Genomic DNA, 20,261 nt, shown 5'->3' with positions numbered 1-20,261 from the left:
TCGGTCCCGATCGATCGGTTTGCCTTACCTCTCATTGCAATAAACTTTATTGTGACTGTCACTGATGCCCATAGCATTCTGTTTCAGGAGTCATGTGGATGCAACAATCATAATACCTAATAAATGTTTATTACCACTTATTGAACACTTCTTATATGTCAGGCACTAAACACTTCACATGTGCTGTCGGCCCATTCTCCACACAACAGCCAGAATGATTCCTATGGGTTAAATTTGTCATAACTCTCTCAAACCCTTCTAGGGCTTTCCACCTCATTTAGTGCAAGTACCCATGGCCTCAAGATGTGTTGCAAAGCCTGGGCTGTGGCCCACTCTGACTTCTCTGATCTCATCTCAGCTCCTTTTCTGTTTTCCAGCCAGTGTCTTCCTAGGTGGTCCTAGAATTCTTTAGGCACCTTCCTGCCTCAGGGCCCTCTCTGTCTGGAATACTCTCCCTCTTATATCTCACAGCTCATTCTGTCAAGCCTCTGCTTAAATATATTTTTAATGACACCTCTCTGACCACCCTGCATGATTCAACTCCTGTAGCATTCTCTATTCTCTTCACTTTGTTTTGTAGTTCTCCTTAACACTTATCACATTGATTGGTTTCTCTACTAGATCATAAACCACATGAGGGCAGGCTTTGTTCACTGTTGTATTCTTGACACCTGGAACTATGCTGGTATATCATATCTATTTAATAAATATGTTTGAATGGATGAAAGAAGGCTTACAGTGGCCATATGAGGTCAGTACCATTATTTTTCCCATTTTACTGATGAGGAAACAGAGACATTAATTCAAGTTTTAACTAAAAGTTCTATACCTGGTAAGTGGCAGAACTGGGATTTGCATTGGGATTTAGAAAAAGCTCACTTTTGTTTACTATATGCTCAGCATTATTCTAAGAGATTTACATATATTAACACTTAATACTCACAATAACCCCACTTTACAGATGAGAAAAGTTAATCCAGGGAGGGATTTATGATTTTGCCTGACATTTTTGCACTTGCCAATAAATTGGGAGCCGGTGCTCTTAACCATTTTGCTATGCTACCTAACTTTAAAACCAATGCTTTAAAGAAAATGTGACTTTGCCTAATTGCCAAAGGAGTGAGAGAGAGGAAGAAATCTAGGATTACCAAATTATGATTGAGGAATGCCACAGATGGAAGAGTCATCAAGCCAGGGAATGTAGAATAAGTTGCTTTCATTCTCCCTTAACTCCAGACACCCACATCCAACTGCCTCCTTGATTTCTTCATTTGGATATTATGATACAAGGTCAGCTTCAGTAAAAGTGATGTAGAAAAACCATGGCAAATTATAGAAGTTATCGGTCTCACACTAAAGTTCAAGCTGGTACAAAGGCTCTGACTCATGAAGTCTTCAGGGACCCACCCAATTGTCCTTCCAAAATAGCTCACAACGTCTACTACATTTCCATCACCAGAAACGGATAAAGGGAAAGAGGCATCCCATTATTTTAGAATATCATCTGGAAGTTTCTCAATCCCACTGGCCAGAACCTACTGACATGGATACATTCAGAGTTTATTATAGGCAACCATGTGTCTGGCTAGATAATTCTATTACCATGGATGAAGAGGAGAAGGCATATTAGGAGTCAACTAGCAGTCAATCTCTACTACGGATATCCACTACAGAGATATAGGTATTTCAAATTTAACACTCCCCAAACCCAATTCCTGCTAGTTCTTCCAAAACCTGCTCTTCTCCAAAATTATTCCCATCTCAGTTAATGGTGTAAAATGGAAATTAGCAGTTTAATTTTATACATGTTGAGTTTTAAGGTGCAACAGAACATCCAATACACATTTCCAATAAGGGGCTGAATATAACTGGTTTCTGAGAGAGATCAGTGTTCAAGATTCAGACTTGTTCTCTGACTGAAATAAGTGATAGAGGGAGAGTATATGTATATGGTAATGTCAGAGACTGTATAATACAGCAGGCAAAGAGAACCAACAATGAAGAACATTATGCAAAGACAACTTGAAGAAGAGGGCCCATGACAAGGAAGGGAGAATGCAGGGTGATGGAACCTAGGAAGCAGTTTCCAGCAGGCAGTGGTTAGCAGCAGTATGGAAGCCTACAAAGAGGTCATACACCATGAAAATTGAGAAGCAACTTTTAGATTTGGCCACTGTGCTATTACTGGCATTAACACAAGCAGTATATTAAAATGGGGGCAAATGCTAAATTTCAGTAGTTGAAGAGGGACTTAGAAAGAAATGACAACCCAAGTATAGATAGCTCTTCTAAATAGAAGGGACAAAGTTAGGAGAATTCATGAACAAGAAAGGAAACAACCAAGGGACTAAGGTCTTGAGATTTCTACCCCCTCACGCACTGGCAAAAAAAAAAAAAAAAAAAAGGCTCATACTTTAAGACACGAGATCGGGGGAGTGGAAATTCAGGTAGATCTGTAGAAATAAGTGTGGAGGTGTGAAGGAGTTCATGAAGTGTATAATGTTACACAATAGTATTGATACTACTACTATTACTAAGCCCTAACATTTACTGAGCACTTACCATATGCCAAAGTGCTAGTAATTTTTATCAGCAAACATCACAACATTTTAAATGGATAAGACAAAGAGAGTGGGTTCTTGAACCAGGTCTGACACTAACAAATACCTATCAATGAATTAAAAGGTCTATATGTAATTTCTGCATATTCAAAGGATCTGGGATCTTCCTTGATTTTGGTAAAGAACAGGATAGTCAGTGCGACATTTAACTAAGAACAGAATTATTTCTCGTCAGTCTTTAATTTTTTTGATATTCAGGAATTTCTGCCCCATTTTGATGCATCAGGTTATACGAAACTACATTTCATTTATTCAATTTATACTTAAGTAGAATAGTTACAAGTATCTTCACATACTAGACACTGCAGTAACATTTTGCTTTGATAATTCTAACAAAATTCTTCAAAGATTTTCATTCTCATTTGCCTATTTTGATAATATGCAAAGAATCCTTAAAAGACTGACTTTAATTTCCCTCTTCTATAAAATATAACTGCAAATTGTTTCCAAATTAAGACCTGTAATGGAGGAAAATGAAAAAAAAGAATGAGGAACTGAGTTAAAATTGGACATGATTTAATACTGTCATTTATCATTAATTGTCCTGGGAAATTTTAAATTCCAGTAGCTGACTTTTTATAGTTGTTTAAGTTGTTTATAGTTGGAAAGCAGTATATCTCTATATATAACTATATATATGTTACTGTATAGAAAAAAATGTTCTAAGAATGACAGCTAAATACAGTGCTATGTAAGATTGATTTAAAAAAATCCTTTGAATACTAGATGAATGGGATCTCATATAGTATTCTATGGGCTTAGCAAAGTTGCAAGCCGTTAAGACTATGAATTGCTAGTGATTCCATTATAGCTTTGCTAGTTTAAGTGTCGCAGAGCCACAAAAAATCCCTTTTAAATAAAATGGTGACCTTGGTACTAAAAATGACGCACGGGTTTAAATGTGTTGTCATATGGGTCAAAATTAGCATCCATCCAGCTGATGTCTACCAAGACGCCACATTCATTTTATCAACAACCTACCAAGCATCAAAACTGCGAGACTGGCTTTCAGATTCCAGCAAACTAGTGACAAAGTGTTGCCGAGAGACCTAAGCATATGACCTTGGATCCCTGAAAGCTGGCTCACACTTTCGGGCTACCTCTGCAGTATTTAGAGGCAGCTCTGGACAGAAAGGGGTTGGGGTCGAAGGCCTGGGATCCGGAGGCTTCAGCCCTGCAGAGGGGCTGGGAGCTATCAAAGGCCCCCTCCACCCACCCTTCGGCGGATTTTCAGAGCCGATTTGTTCCCCACCAAAATCAAAAGCGTCCAAGTCCTAGGACGTTTCTGTACTTGGGTTGACCAGGGGGCTCTCCAACACGCCTGGGGAGACAGGGGCCTTCCGGCGTGTACCCCCTTCTTTCGTGGGGCCACAAACAGCGGTGGCTCAAAGGAAACATTGCCCTCTCCGCCCCGTCCTAAGATGGCGACCGAGCCTAGTAGGACTCCAGGGAACCGGGACCAACTTCCCCTTCCCAACAGCCCCTGCGCCGGCGACGACGGCAAGCAGGAAGAGGGCGGAGCCAGCAAGGGGGGCAGGGCACAACGCTGCGTCCTCCTTCGCTCCCCCCAGCCCCGCCCCGCGTTCCTGCGTCCCGGCCCGGAGCCCTCGCCCGACCGGGCGGAGCGCGCTGCCTGCTGGGATACTCGGCCCGCCCAGCCAGTCCTCCCGGCTTGCGCTGCGGCGGCGAGATCCGCGTTTTTCCCAAGATGGTGGCGCTGGGTTCGGGGTGACTGCAGGAGACGACAGAGCCTGAATCCCCTTCGCCAGAACCTCGACACATCGCCTTCCTCTCGCTTGCACACCTCGCTACCACTTAGCCATCTGCCGTCCCAGGCACTCGCCTTTCGCTCCTGCCTCCGACTTGAGCTTCATCTGTGCGGACCTAGCGATTACGGCCTCGGGGAGCGGCGCCTCCCTCGGCTCCTCCTTGGGGTCGCGCTCGGAGCAGCTTACAGTCTAGCCCCGGGTCGGCGGGCCCCGCAGCTCTCTAGTGGGGACAGGCAGCGGCGGAGCGGCGGCTGGCGACGAGCGCGGGGTTTTATGCGGCCCCGGTGCCCCTTTTCCCGGCCTTAGTCTCCGGAGAAGGAAGCGCGGGTCCCGCATGAGCCCCGGCGGTGGCGGCAGCGAAAGGGAACGAGGCGGCGGCGGGCGGAGGCGGCGAGCGAGGGCGACGACGACTAGTGAGGCGGCCGCTTCTGCGAGGGCCACAGCCCAGGCGCGGGGGCGACAACAGGTCAGTGTGGCCGAGGACGGGGCCTGGGCCGGGGAGGCCGGTCACATTTCCCTTCGTTTTCTCTGTAGTCCAAGCCACCCTGCGGGGCTGGTTTCGGCAAACGTAAGGACGCCCCTAAACCGCGCCGCGGCAGGTGTTGGGGGCGCGTGGTTTGGAGGGGTCGGTGCCAGAAGTAGGCCTCTGATAGGTAGCAGCCGCTGCTGCTCCCGTAACTGTCAGTCCTGGCTGAGGGCCTGAGGGAGGGTTTTGTCGCCTTAGGGGACGCGAGCGGGCCCGAGGCGGGCCGTGCAGGGAGTCGAGAGTTGGCCCTCCTTGGAGCGGAGCTTAAGGAGCAGGCCCGGGCCCCAGGCTGAATAGGCCTGGCCTTTTTCTTCCAAAGGGGAGGAAGCCTCTGTTTTCGAGGTTTTTGCCCCGGTAGTGAAAAATGTTTAGACGTGTGCTTTGGTGGGTCGGGATTTTGGGGGTGGACTGGCGGAGAGGGGGAATGAAGAGGGAAATCAAGCCCAAGGATTGTGTTCACAGGTTATTGGGTTTTTCAAATTAAGTATGAGCTCTACCGGGTTTGCCAGAGATTCTGTTAAATGCAACCCTGCAAACAGTTGGCATTTTTTGTTTTCCCTTTTCAGTTGAGAAAATGAAAAGGACTTTTCGTCATGGCGTTGAGGTTTTGTTGGTAAAGTCAGAATTGAATGTGGCAAATGCTTTAGTCCGTAAAATTGTTAGAAATAATTTTAACATAGACACTCGTTGAGTTTATTCTTCAAAGATAATTTAGTTTCTGATTTTTTTTTTAAAACGTTCTATGGGCATATTAAAATAGAAGCATTACTAAATCTGTTTGGCATTATATTTATTAAGTGGCTAAGGTGCTGTTGAAAATATAGACGAATGGCAATATGGGATTTACAGTCCAGAGTTACTCTCCATAAACCATGAGAGAATATGGATATGACCTATAATTTTGGAGTATTCCACTGCTTGCAATATTGAAAGAAGCAGGAAATTATTCCAGAATATTCTGGGGACCTGAAATGGAAGTGACCTAAAGTTTCTAAGTACAGCAGTCAAAAAAATTACCTGTCAAAGTCATTGTAGATACCCAGTAAATCTTAAGTGAATGACAAGAGGAATGAGAAGTGTATTTCATATCTCTGACTAGTAAGTATTCTTACTTGGAGTATTACTGTGTAAATCATGTAAAAAAGTTTAGAATTTAGGAAGATAAAAATAAAATTTTGTCACAGTGTGTATAGTTGAAGTAATTTTGGAATTAGATCTTGCTTGTAAATCTGAGCTATTTATCACATTTTTAATGAAATGAATACAGTATTAGTGATGGTGCTGATAAAACTAAAGAATGACCCAGAAGCCCTTTAAAGAAACTAGTAATCATGATCGCAAAAGTAAAAAATAAATCCAAGAAATAATGACCCTATATTTACAAAATTAGAATTGGAAACTAAGAAAGCCTTATTGTGTCAATATTTATTAACTAGCATTAATGTGCTAAGTGTTGTGTACACAATTGTCTAGACATTGCCTAGTTCCTGAGGAGTTTAACTTTACAGAGAGAGAAAATTACAATGTTTTGATTCCTTTTCAGAGGTTTTGTAAGCTGTTTTTGTTTTATGTCTCCTAAATTGTACATCTTTTTCATGACTCACTTTTTTTAAGTATACTTAATTAGAATTGAGAGGAAGACATTCTCATCCCACTTGTCCAGGTGATTTAACAAGATTAATTGGTTACTTACAGTGTCTTTGACATTTAACATTTAATCATTTGTATTTCTTAAACTTTAGGCCATTTTTAAAATTATCCCTTCTCTCTCACCTCCAAACCTCTCCCCCACAAATCTGAAATAATTTGCTCTTTCGAATAAGCAGTCATTGGAATAATCCAAAACTATGAATCATACCTAAATTTTTCAACCCAAGCACTTGAAATGATATTTACAAATGCTTATTTTCTTAAATGATTATTGGTTATGTTCTTCAGTCATGTTGCATATTTTTGTTGAGACCTAAACTTGTATTGGTCAGAATGTAGAGACAATTTATATTAAGTACACATGCAGCTGTATAAAAATTAGTTTTCTCATTTTTATGAATGAAGACAAATTTTCTCTTTTTATGGTTAATTCAGGATAACAGAGTTTTGGCAGATTTTGACAGTTCCTGCTCCCTCAGCCCCCTACCCCCCCACCCCCAGTGGAAATGTAAAGATAAAATATATTCAAAGACATTACAGTATGTACAGTGAAAACAGCTTTGGAACTAGATCCCACTTTTAATTCAGGGCTCCCCCTAGTTGTCTTATCTTGGCAAGTTAACTTCGTCTTGGTGAGCTGCAGTTTTGTCATCTGTAAAATGGGATGGTGAAACTAACTCAGAGTTGTTAATGAGGATTAAAGTTTGTAAAATGCCTAACACATAGGCCCTTAATAAGCATTATCATTTGAAGTCTTTCTACCCAGTTTTTCTGATTGGTCTCAAAGCACCTTACATACAGGGAACTCTAGCATGTTATCCTTTACATGTTTTCATTCTCACTACCTGTGAACTCACTCTTTAAGGGCAAGGACTCCTACTAGTGTTTACCAGAAAGTTTACTATCCATACTTGAGTATGGATGAATTAGTTAATGAAGTAGTAAATAGTCAGCTAACATTTATTGGGTACCTACTATGAGCTTGGTTAGGTGTAAGGGATACAAAGACAAAAATCATGTCTCTGTCTTTCGGAAGCTTATAGTCTAGTTACTCTGTCCATATTAATCCCATTTTTTGTGAAACCCTATCATGTAACAGAGCCTCATTCTTCTGTGCTCTTCTAATCTTAGGACAGTTCTGTTGGGCTCACCACTTTCCACCCGCAGCTGCTATTCTAAAGATTATTATTTTTACCCTTTTCTGCCACTATTTGGCATATGTGAGATATTTCATATCTTTATATCTTGGTCCCTCTCCATCACCCAAGATCTGGCACATAGTGTGTTTGTTTGTGTGAATGGGTATATATATAAAAAAAAAGAAAAATTGGCAGTTTCCTATGAATACTTTGATATTTTTCTGGGGTGATTATCCTTCTGTCTTCTAGATTTATACAAGGTTTAACCCTGAGTAGGACTATTCTCGAAGTTAGTTACTCCATTAATTTTACACATGAAGAAATTGAAGTGCAAAGCTTTAAACGGATTTTCTTAAAGTCACCTAGGTGGCAGAGCCAGAACCACAGTCTGAGAATATGGACTCTTTGTTCAGGACTCTTTGTACCCTATGGCACATGTTTGCTCCTACCTCTTGGGAGGAGTAGTTTGTGATTACACACTTACCTTCTGTTTGAGTGTTTTCTACACTATTATTAGAAGGATGACTTCACAAGATGCCATCAATGGGCCTTTTCTGACCCATAACAGTGCCGGAAATGGAACTTTTTCTTCTTAGAAAGGAAGTCAAGTAAAATTACAGTAAATAGAAATAGTATTTTTTTTTTTTTTTTTACATTTATTTATTATTGAGAGACAGAGCGAGACAGAGCATGAGCATGGGAGGGGCAGAGAGAGGAGGAGACACAGAATTTGAAGGAGGCTTCATGCTCTGAGCTGTCAGCACAGAGCCTGACGCAGGGCTTGGACCCACCAACTGCGAGATCGTGACCTGAGCCAAAGTCAGATGCCCAACCGACGGAGCCATCCAGGTGCCCCTAAATAGAAATAGTATTAATCTATAAACATATTCTATGTTTAAAACACTTAAAGATACTGTGTAATTTTTTTAATGAAATAACAGTACATAATTAGTCTCTACCAACTTTCATTTTCATTTAACCTGAGAAATGTTACGTATAGTGTGTTTGATCTAAATTATCTTTAGCAAGTAAATATCATTGTGGATAATAAGTCAAAAAGAAGATTATTAAGTTTAAGGCCAATCTGAGAATGAAATAAAGCTAGTACCTTTTTTTGGAATATTGCTGTTTGCATATAGATTTAGCTGACAGTTGTTAACTGTTTGATTCTAAGTTTCATGACTGTGAACTCCCTAAAATTATATATAAAATTTTAAGTGTTTCAGAGTCTCAGCAGGTTCAGTGAACAAAAGCCACCAAGAATCACTGATGTGGAGGAAGAAGCACTAACTTTGGTGTCAGAAGATCATGGGTTCATTCTTCCCATCTAGCTTCTAGTCATGAGCAGGTCATTTATCTCTTAAAGCCTTTGTTCTGTTAACTTCTTTCAAGTGAAGGTGATACTTGCTTTGTCTGTTTCAAAGGATTGCTTTTCAGATGTGATCATTCTTAAAAAAGTGGAATAATAAAGTGACCTTGTATGATTTAGTGACTTGCCCTAAAAAACAAGTTGGTTAGTATTAAATAGGTGATTGGAACCTTGGTATATTTCCATGCTTTTCTCTATTAACATTTTTAATCTTTTCATAGAAGTATTATTTTGGAAAATGTTTAGTGTCTGAATTTATTTTAAATTTGTCAACTACATTTAAAATAAACAATAAATCTTAATAATTAGTGATGTATTCAGTATTATTAATCCATAGTCCAACACCTTCTGTAATTTGCTTTACTTTTGACCTCTCCTGTTAATTTGATAAATGGCAAGTGAATCATAAGGTTGACCTCAAAGGAAAAATTTTGGAGACATAGATTCTTATTGGATAAGATTATGCGAGAAGTTCAATCCTAGGAAGTCTGTGGAATCTATAAGGCATCACATGTGGATCATGGAAAAGAATCCTATGTAAGACTTTATTAAAGTCAGCATCTATGCTATAATTAAAAGCATGAAGGTAGCATATGAACCCTGAACACTTACTATACAAGTAGGGTAAAATGTTCTTTAAATGAAACTCTTGGCTGGGCAGAATGGATAATGTGGTAACTCTTAACAGTTCAGTGTGTTGCGTACAGTACCCTTCTGAGGTCAGTTGAGGTTAGTCAAGCACAGATCCTTTTATATTGAAAATAAAACATGAAAAAAATTTTTGACCTGTTTCTTTGTGGTATGCAGGCTTATAGCTCTTTGTTAGTTCTTAATGTGATGACTTCTGCCTCCTTGTATCAAAAGGGATACCTTATCCATTTCAAGCTTCTAATAGAGTTCTACTCTTGAATGTGAGAAGGTAGTCTTAGCATTTCTTTTGTGGACTGTAACCACTATCCTAACCCATTTACTTTTATATTCTTTGTGATTCAGAACAAATTCTGACCCCCCCCCCCCCCCAATTCAATATACAGACAGTATAGAGAATAATATAACAATCATGTATGTACCATTCAGACTGAACAAAGTCACATTTTGTCACTTCCTTGCTTCATCTTTAAAACTGGTGTTCTTTTTTTTCTTCTCAGATGATACTTCTAGCACTGCAGATACCACTACAGGAATTTCTTCATACTGCTAACAAATTCTTTTATCAGATGTAAAGCATAATCCCATTCTTTGAAAGAGAAAGGATGAAATGCCCAGCAGTTTTATTACATAAAGCTAATGGGTCATAGGGAGACATATGGGTATTTTCAGCTTAATAATTACTTCAGTATTTTTTTCTTAGGGGTTCTATTTATTGTGACTCTTTGTGTGTATATGTGCCAATATTGATAACCTTATAGTGTGCTGTAAATAAGGATATTAAATATTTACCTTTGCTAAATATTTAAAGTTTTTGTTTTAGGAATTAAAAAAAATACATGTCTTTTGAGCACCTGTTTTATGTGATAAATCCCATTTAACACAAAGAGTAATTGGGTAACATTTCTAGTTTTCTGAAGTGAGCTGACAATGCATCATATTGAATATTGGTTATAGAAACTATGCTGTTCAAGATGTTCTAAATTTAGAGTTTCTTACAAAAAATGAAAAGTTTCTTTCCGTAGCTACTTAAGCTGCTTCATTTATATTCACAATTTTACACATTTTGTTATGTTTGTGACATACTGCTATAGACTAAATGTTTACGTCCTCCCAAAATTTATGTGTTGGAATTGTAACACCCAGTGTAATGGTATTAGGATCTGACGCCTTCTGGAGGTGATTAGATCATTAGAGTAGAGCCCTCACTAATGGGGTGCCTTATAAAAGCTTTCAAGGAATTCCCTTGCCTTTTCTTCCATAGGAGGACCCAGCTAGAAGACAGCTGTCTGTGAATCAGGAATCTAGTTCTTCCCAGACATCAAATCTGCCAGCACCCTGATATTGGGCTTCTTAGACTCCAGAAATGTGAGAAATTTGTTTACAAGCCACCCAGTCTGTGGTATCTTGTTTTAGCTGCCCAAAATGGACTAGGACACATTCAACATGTTTAAAGAGCAGAAAAGGAAAATAGAAAATTAAATGGATCAAAGTTTGGCAGCGAAGGTAGGGATGTACTGTGCTTGACAGGGTGGAAGTGCTTAAAAGTTGACTATAGTGTTGAAATGAGACCTCTTAAGTAGAATATGTTAAAAAAAAAAATGAGCTAACTTTAGTCTTGCATACACATAAAACTAGATTTCTGCATTTCAGGTATTATTGTATATTCTTTTAATTCCATGATTGCCCAGTGTATTATATTTCAGATTATCTTCAAAATGAAAAAGTAAGGTCCTGTGGTCTCATTTATCTCAGTAGGGAGTCTGTTTACTCACCCTAAAATTCCTCTTCCATCTTTTGGGCTAGATGAAAGGAGGGGTGAACTTAAAAATAGATGGGTCTCAACAGGAGAATAGGTAAGTCACTTATCTCAACGGAAATTAAATCATTTCTTTGCTCCTGGATTGAAGATTCTGTGAGAACAATAAACATTTTTTCACGTGCAGTTTTATGTATTTGTAAGTGCTTAATGAGTGAACTGCTTTCTTTTTAGTTTAGAACTACTTTTGGATATCTGCTGTGGGCTGATGAACTAAGTTTAATCAGGAGCAAAATCCTCTAGGCTTCAGAACTTTAAATAATTTTAAGTAATGATAGGACTAGGGGTCAGTCTGGACAGTAGACTAAAGACCTGCCTATACTGCAGTCCCACTTTACTGCTGATACCTGTGCTGTACTTGACAGGGTTTCCAGGAGGGGTGTGTTTGTGTTCTCGATATTTCTAGCTGACATCAGATGTTGAGAAATTAAGGCTGCACTGTAGCCTACAAGTTTCTTTCTCTTAAGTGATCAAGATTTAATTCCCCAAAGTGCTATTTTAGACATGTTTAAAATTGCTGTGACTACAATAGTATTTATTTTATATTCTGATATCTTTCCTTTTATAAAGTAAGTAGGTTAGGTTACATTGTTTACAAAGTATTTAAAACTTACAGTAAATAATATAGCAAATACTCATTCAAACACTATCCAGAATTATAAATTCGGCCACTTTTGATTCTTTGGGAAGTAAATGCAGTCTTATGTATGCAATTATAGCAACATCCTCCCAATCTTTCCCAAGTTCTATTACCCTCTCTCTACTTAAGGTAATAACTATCCTGAGGTTCTTGAGTATATACTTCATATTCTTGTATATACTTCTACTGTATCCATGTACATGTATCCATAAGTGATATACACAGTGTTTTATGTTTAAAATTTTTACAAAATGGTACTGTATTGAACATAATCTTTCATCAGCTTCCTTTTAAAAAAAATACTTAGCATTTTTTGAGATCTGTATGTTAGTGAATATAAGTCTAATAATATTCAATTTGCTGTAATGGTACTCCATTGTATAGATATATAAAATGTATGTATTTCACTGTTGATGGATATTTTGAGTTATTTTCTTTTCTGTTATTAATAATGCTGGAGTGATTGTTTCTTATACTTTTTTTTTTTTTTTTTTTGGTGTAGGTGTTTGGGAAGATTCATTAAAGTGAAATTGCCTGGAATAGGTTGTGAATAACTTTAATTTTACTAGATATTACTAATTCTTCTTTAAAATCATTATGCAATGTTTACTTTACCAGCAGCATATGTGCAATTCATTTTCCAGCATCCTAGCCCATACTTGGGATTGTCACATTTTAAAATTTTAGCAAATTTGATGGATACGAAATGATACTTCATTTTAATTTGCATTTTCTTGATTATTAACTCTGGATGGTTGGTAAATGGCTGTGAACTTTATTATTTTGGCTATGTTTTAAATATTTTATGAATTAAATGTTTTAAAAAGAGTGAGACATCTTAACAGCATTTATGTTATGTAAAGGACCCTGATAATCATCTCATTCAACCTTCTTACTTTACAGTGCAGTGGTGAAAGATAACAGAATAAGAATAAAATTACTTGTTGCCCGTTGTGATAGTGTCTTGTGTGATCTAGAATCTCAACTTTGGATGTTAAAATCATGATCCTTTTCCTTTATGATTTGTATTTTTTGTTCCAGAAACCATCTTTTATGTTGTCTGCTAATAGTTGAGAGGTTTATATTGTTTGATTTTTTTGCATTTAGGTCCCATGTGGGAGGGAGTTAGGAATCAATTTTTTTTTTTCACATAAGTTAATTGTTCCAACTCTAAGTATTGATTCTCCATTATTTTTCTACTGTCATCTGTCATATGCTTGGGTGTGATTTTAGTTTGTTTGTTTTTTTTTAATTTAATTTTTTGTCTTAATCTTTTTTAAACACCAGTGCTACATTTTTTTTATTTCACATAGTTCTATATTAAGCTTTGAAATCTAGGATTCCAGGCCTCCCCTTTATTAATTTTCAGAACTATCTTGACTCTTAGACTTTCATTCTTTCATAACTTAAAACTGTTTTATCAAATTCCTTTGGGGATATTATTTGGAATTGCATTGACTATACATGGTTTATCTTGCTCTTTATTTGATTCTTCTGTATTTTGCAGTTTTCTTCATAAAGGCCTTTTACACATGCTTTATTAAATTTATTCCTGGTATATGATTAATTTTTTTTGCAATATAAATAGCATCCTTTTTATTTCATTTGATTATTTCTGGTATTGATTTTGTAACCATCAACTTGGATGAACTCCATCATTTCTAATTGTTTGTAATTCTTTTGGATTATTGTGAACAAATAACAATTCTGTCTTTTCAAGTGATTGTTTAAAAATAAGTCTTAACCTTGTTACTTTCTATTTAAAATTATGCTTTGGCTTTCCGTTGCTTTTAGAATAAATTCAGAATCCTTTATTAGTCTAGGAAGTCTCACATAATCTAGATTCTTTCTCCTCCACAGCTGTATCTTTCTCCTCAGTCCCCATTGTTCAGAGCCATCTAACAGTACTGACCTTTGCAGTTTTTTGAGCTGTCTAACCTCTTTCTAGTAGTGTCAAAGTCTTTGCCAGTGCATTTCAATTTTCCTGGAATACAGACAACAAATTTCACCTGTTCTTTAGGTCTCAGGGAATATTGCTAAATATTCCTAAATATTACTCTGGGAAGCCTTCCCTGAGAATCTCCTTGCACTCATTGGTTTTAGTGTTTCCTTGTATTGTGCTGTTTTTGAATCCTGCTTTTCCTGAGCAAGTACATAATCTCAAATTACAATTATTTTTTTTTTTTTCAACGTTTTATTTATTTTTGGGACAGAGAGAGAGACAGAGCATGAACGGGGGAGGGGCAGAGAGAGAGGGAGACACAGAATTCGGAAGCAGGCTCCAGGCTCTGAGCCATCATCCCAGAGCCCGATGCGGGGCTCGAACTCACGGACCGCGAGATCGTGACCTGGCTGAAGTCGGACGCTTAACCGACTGCGCCACCCAGGCGCCCCTCAAATTGCAATTAAATAAGTTCTTTACTCCTGACTTGATGACTCCATGATAAAAGTAAATGGTTCTTTATTTTATTTTATTTTATTTTATTTTATTTTATTTTATTTTATTTTATTTTATTAATTTTACTTATTTAAAGATCTTATTTTTTTTTTTAAGTAATCTCTACACCCAACTTGGGGCTCAAATTTACAACCCTGGAGTAAAGAGTCTCATACTCCACCAACTAAGCCATCCTGATGTCCTCCCCATCCCCCCTTTTTTTTATTGTATACTTTCAGGCATCTGTGCTGGGTGAATGAATGAAGGTTCATGTACTAATTGATCTAAAAATACTACTCCAGTTGGTAACTGCTCAAAAGAATATAATTAGGCCACTTTGAGGTATTTTACTAGATATTAATAGAAAATTAAACATCTTCAACTTTTACGTTTTATATCCTTCAAGTATAGTCTTTAGAACAATTTTTAATTTTTTTTAACAGATGCAGATGTAATTAAAATTATATGTAGTAAGCATTCTTAAAAGCACTTTGAAGTTAAATTAGAAGCCAGTGGTCTTTTGTTATCCTTGAATCAGAATTTATGAGTTTATTTTTTTTAAGTTTATTGTATTTATTTTGAGAGAGAGAGAGCTCATGCAAGCAGGGGAGGGGAGAGAGAGAATCCCAAGCAGGGTCTGCACTGTCAGCACGAAGCCCAACAGGGGAGCTCCATCTCATGAACTGTGATTTGAGCTGAAATCCTGTCGCATGCTTAACCGACTAAGCTCCCCAGCATGCCAGATACTTGAGTTTAGGTGCTACATTTGATATGCAGAGGAAATAATAAATGTGAAAGTATATGTTCATGATTATTTCAAGGAAAACCCACCTACCTTTAGTTATTTCAGTATCTTGTACTGTATGTCATTTTTTGGTGTGTGTGCATAAAATAGGCTGAAAGCATAATTCTAGGTTTAATTTTAGGTTAGGCACTATATAAGATTGAACTCAAATGAACTATAGTGCAGAAAGAACCTGGAGGAAAGTTTCACAATACTGTCATTCGGACTATGTGTCACATTTGCTTCTATTTTCAGATCATAGAATTCTTGACCAGAATATGTGATTTATATTTAAAGCCAGGAAATTGAGATAAATCTGGTAATTTAGAATTTCTAAAAGATTTCCATAGATGACACTTGATCTACTCTTAACCCATGTAACAAAACACTTAAGTAAAGGTACCTTATTAGGGGGAAAATTGGCCAATCAGGAATGTACATTTTGTAGTTATTCAGGTAGGTAAATAAGCATAACTTATTTAATTTATGAACTGTTCACAGAACCCAGAGGGAGGGGAAGGCTAAATGCCATTAGAGAGTTCAGTTCTTTTCCAATACACAGGAATTGTGATCCCAGAGTTCTCCTACCTACTCCTATATATAACTGTACAATCTAGATTTGCAGCATAGTATCAATTTCAAATATTGGGTTAGGTTATTTTCATAAATCATAAAACCATGAATTCTAACATTTCTGTATTTCCAGAAAGCCACTTGTATTTCCTGGTTGGTTTTCCCATCCCCCCCCCCCCCCCCCCTTAAATATTGGTGCATAGAATTATTTTTGAGAGTGAGCAAATGCAGGTAGATAAAATGTATAGTTTTAGGTATAAAAATAAGTGAAAGTTTCTTCTTATTCTAAAATATAACAGCTGTTAAATGTTAGTGTAGAATAATCTAAAATTGCCTGGCAAATGCCAAACGCCAAACAAATATATTTGTATAATTATAGATACATGTAGCTTTTTTCTTGTTTTGAGAGGTTTCTTAAAAAAAAAAATCACACCATATATTTTTTATAATTCCCAACTTTATTGAGATATAATTCACATACCATACAATTCATCCTTTTAAAGCATATAATTCAGTTTTAGTAATAACTGTATTTAGTATATTTGGGTTTTAGTATACTCAGTTGTACAACCACCAGGGCTGATTTTAGAACCTTTTTATTATCCCAAAAAGAAACTCTGTACCTGTTAGTAGTCATTCCCTATTCTCCTGTCCTCCATCCTCTGGCAACCATTAATCTGCTTTCTTTCTATATGGATTTGCCTGTTCTGGACATCTCATGTATGTGGAATCATAAAATATGTGCCCTTTAATGTAAGACTTCTTTTACACAGTATTATATTTTCAGGTTTCACTCATGTAGCGTATAACAGCACTTCATTCTTTTTTTTATGGCTGAATAATATGCTATGAATATATGCACTGTTTATTCAGTTAGTTGATAACTATTTGGATTGTTTCCACTTTATGGTTATTATGAATCAAGTTGCCATGAACATTCATATATAGGCTTTTGTGTGGACATATATATTCAGCTCTGTTGGGTATATATCTAGAAGTGAAACTGCTGGGTCATAGGGTATCTATGTTTAACATTTTAAGCTGCCAAAGTCTTCCAAAGTGGCTGCACCATTTTACAGTTGAATCAGCAGCGTATGCAGGTTCTTTCTGATAGCACTACCTCCGTTCATTGTCCCTTTATCTTAGTAATTTTTATGGGTGTGAAGGTATCTCTTTGTGGTTTTGATTTGCATTTGCTTAATGACTAATGATGATAGAAACGTTTCATGTGCTGATTGGCCCTCTTTGGGGGTGGATCTGCACAAATCCTTTGCTATTTTTTAATTGGAACTTTTTTTTTTTTTTGAGAGAGCTTCTATATACGAGAGTGGGGGGATGGCAGAAAAAGAGAGAGGGAAAATCCCAAGCAGGCTGCACGCTGTTAGTTAAACTCAGAGCCCCATGTGGGGCTCGATCTCATGAAATGTGAGATCATGACCTGAGCTGAAATCAAGTCAGCCGCTTACCTGACTTAGCCACCCAGGTGCCCCTTTCTATTGTTGTGTTTTAAGTATTCTTTATATGTTCTGGATACAAGTCTCTTATCAGATACATGATTTTCAAATATTTCTCCACATTCTGTGGGTTTTCTTTTCACTTTTATGGTTGTTATCTTGAAGTACCCAAGTTTTAAATGTCCGGTTTATGAATTTTTATTTTGTTGTCTTTGGTGTTGTTATTTAAGAAACCATTGCCTAATCTAAAGGTTATAAGGATTTATGCCTACTTTCTTCTAAGAGTTTTGTAATTCTAGCTCTGTATTTAAGTCTGTCATCTGTTTGGAGTTAATTTTTTGTATATTGTTTTGTTTAGATTTAGATCTGTATTGCATTTGGCATGTCCTTGGATATTGTGTACACATATTTACCTTTTTTTTTCCACTTGGGTAGACAATTCTCTAGATCAGTTAAGGGATCCTTTCTTCACTGATTTAAAATGCCACCTTTTTATATGCTACATTTTCATAAACCAAAAAAAGTTTATTGAAGTATAATTTATATCCAATAATGTATGCCCATTTTTAAGTGTACAGTTTGATGTATTTTCATGCATATATGTCCTGTAACTGCTACCACAGTTAAGAACTAGAACATTTAAATTACTCCCCAAAAATGTTCTTCCTAGTCATTTCTCCCTCTTAGCTCCAGGTAACCAACCATTGCTCTGCGTATTAGTTTTGCCTCTTCTAGAGTTGCATATAAATGGTGTCATAAGTTATATATTTTTCTTTCTTTGACTTTGTTCCTTTAGCAAGTATTTGAAATTCTTCAATTTTGTATTTATCACTTTTTGTTTGTTTTTTAGTGCAGTACAGCTATGCCACAGTTTGCTTATTCATTTTTCTTTTTTTTTTTTCTTTTGGTGAACATTGAGATTTTTTCCAGCATTAGGCTGTTGTGAATAAACATACACTTTGCGTGTGTCTTTTTGTGAACATGTTTTCATTTCTCCAGAGTAAAAACCTTAAATTGGAATTACTAGATCACATGACAAATTTATGTTCAGATTTATAAAGAATTGTTTTCCAAATTGTTCTATCATTTTGCATTTAGCATTTGATATTTTCAAGTATCAGATGTTCTGATGGGTGTGTGGTGGTATCACATCATAGTTTCTTTTTCTGTACAGTAAAATGTACGTAAGATAAAATTCATTACTTTAACCATTTTTAGGTGTACAGATCAGTGGCATAAAGTATATTCATGTTGTTGTGCAGTCATCACTCTTACTCATCTCTGGAACTTTTTCATTGTCCCAAACTCAGATTCTGTACCCATTAAACAGTAACTCTCCCCTGCTCCTGTTACCTTCTCCCTCCCTCCAGCCTTTAGTGACCACTCTTCTATTTTCTGTCTCTAAGAATTTGACTATTCTAGCTACTTATGTAAGTGTAATCGTACAATATCTATCCTTTTGCTTCTGGCTTGTATCACGTAGCGTGATATATTCAAGGCTTACTCATGTTACAGCATGTATCATTTTCCTTTTTTAAGGCTGAATAGTATTTCATTGTATGTAAAAATACCACAATTTGTTTAACCATTCATTCACTGGACACTTGGGTTGCTTCCTTCTTTTGGCTGTTACAAATAATGCTGCTGTGAATATGGATGTACAAATGTTTCTTCAAGTCCTTGCTTTCAGTTCTTATATTTTTGGTTCTTGAGTATCTACTGAGGAACGGTATTATTGGGTCATAGGGTGCTTCTGTGTTTTTTTGCCTTCCCTGTTTTCCCAGATTGTCAGAACTCTGTATGCACTTACCATATCTTGTGCTTCTTTACAACACAATTATGTATTGCAATTACATTATTTATTGTGGTTTTTATTATTTGTGCCCCTTTTGCCCATCACATGAGGGCAAGAGATTATGTCTAGTTTCTTTACCACTGTGTCTTTATGCACTTGATGTGCACTCAAACTCTAATACACTTTTTTTATTGAGATGTAATTGATGTATAACATTGTATCAGTTTCAGCTAGCAGACATTTTTTGAATGAATGATTAAGAATTTGAAGGTTAACAAGTTTCAACCCACACCGTGGTTATGCTAAATAAAAATGAGAAGAAGAAAATAAAGAGTGGCAGCAATTTTTTCATTCTGTATCTAGAAGGACAGCAGGATTGGGCATGTTGGAGTGATTTTTTGGGAAACAATGGAGTTTGATTATATGCTAATGATACTTCAGGCGTGCATGTGTATCAGTGGTAATTGAGAGTAGCAGGCTTATCACAACTTGAGAGATAGACTTAAAGATATAGAGTTGGGTCCAAAGTATAGGGGTGCTATAGAAATGGATGGCATTGCACAGAGAATTAATTTAGGTTAAGAAAAGGGGTTAGTGCAAGAAACTTTAGTGGCCAAGAATGAGGGGTAGGAAGATGAACTAGTTGCTGTCACAGGTAGAAGAATATATAGGTGGGTGCAGCATTATGGAAGCCAGGGAAGGTGAGTACTGGTGTGAAGTGCTGCAGAGATAAAATAGGATTAGAGGCCACTGGATTTAGAATACACAGGAATGATGATGACTTCTGTAAGAAAAATGTCAGTAGGTGGAAGGTTTTGTGTGTAAGCAGCTGAGATAATTAATAATGGTTTTCAGGTCTTTCCAGCAGTTAAAAGGGAAGAAAATAAGGAACTGGTACTCAGGGGTTAATAGAGTTGAGGGGATTATGTGGAGAGTACAGTATGAAAGCAGTATTTAAACATTTTGTTCTAACAACAGAATGGATGAGGACAGTCTTTGGTCAGTTGTGAGATTTATAAATTTCCAAAGCTTAAGAG

At 37.2% G+C, this 20,261-nt stretch overlaps 1 protein-coding gene across 3 annotated transcripts in view; it reads left to right on the top strand.

The window, feature by feature from the left end:
- The first annotated feature begins 4,281 nt into the window (after nt 1-4,281).
- UBE3A (ubiquitin protein ligase E3A) overlaps nt 4,282-20,261 on the top strand; it is a 97,941-nt gene continuing 81,961 nt past the window's right edge. For all 3 annotated transcript variants that reach the window (XM_047862032.1, XM_047862030.1, XM_047862029.1), the window contains exon 1: nt 4,282-4,856. The gene's annotated coding sequence lies outside the window, so the exon portion shown is untranslated. The remainder of the gene's footprint in view (nt 4,857-20,261) is intronic.

Source organism: Prionailurus viverrinus, chromosome B3, assembly GCF_022837055.1.
Source record: "Prionailurus viverrinus isolate Anna chromosome B3, UM_Priviv_1.0, whole genome shotgun sequence".
In the NCBI taxonomy this organism is placed as follows: Eukaryota; Metazoa; Chordata; class Mammalia; order Carnivora; family Felidae; genus Prionailurus; species Prionailurus viverrinus.
This window is presented reverse-complemented; position numbering and strand designations above follow the sequence as displayed.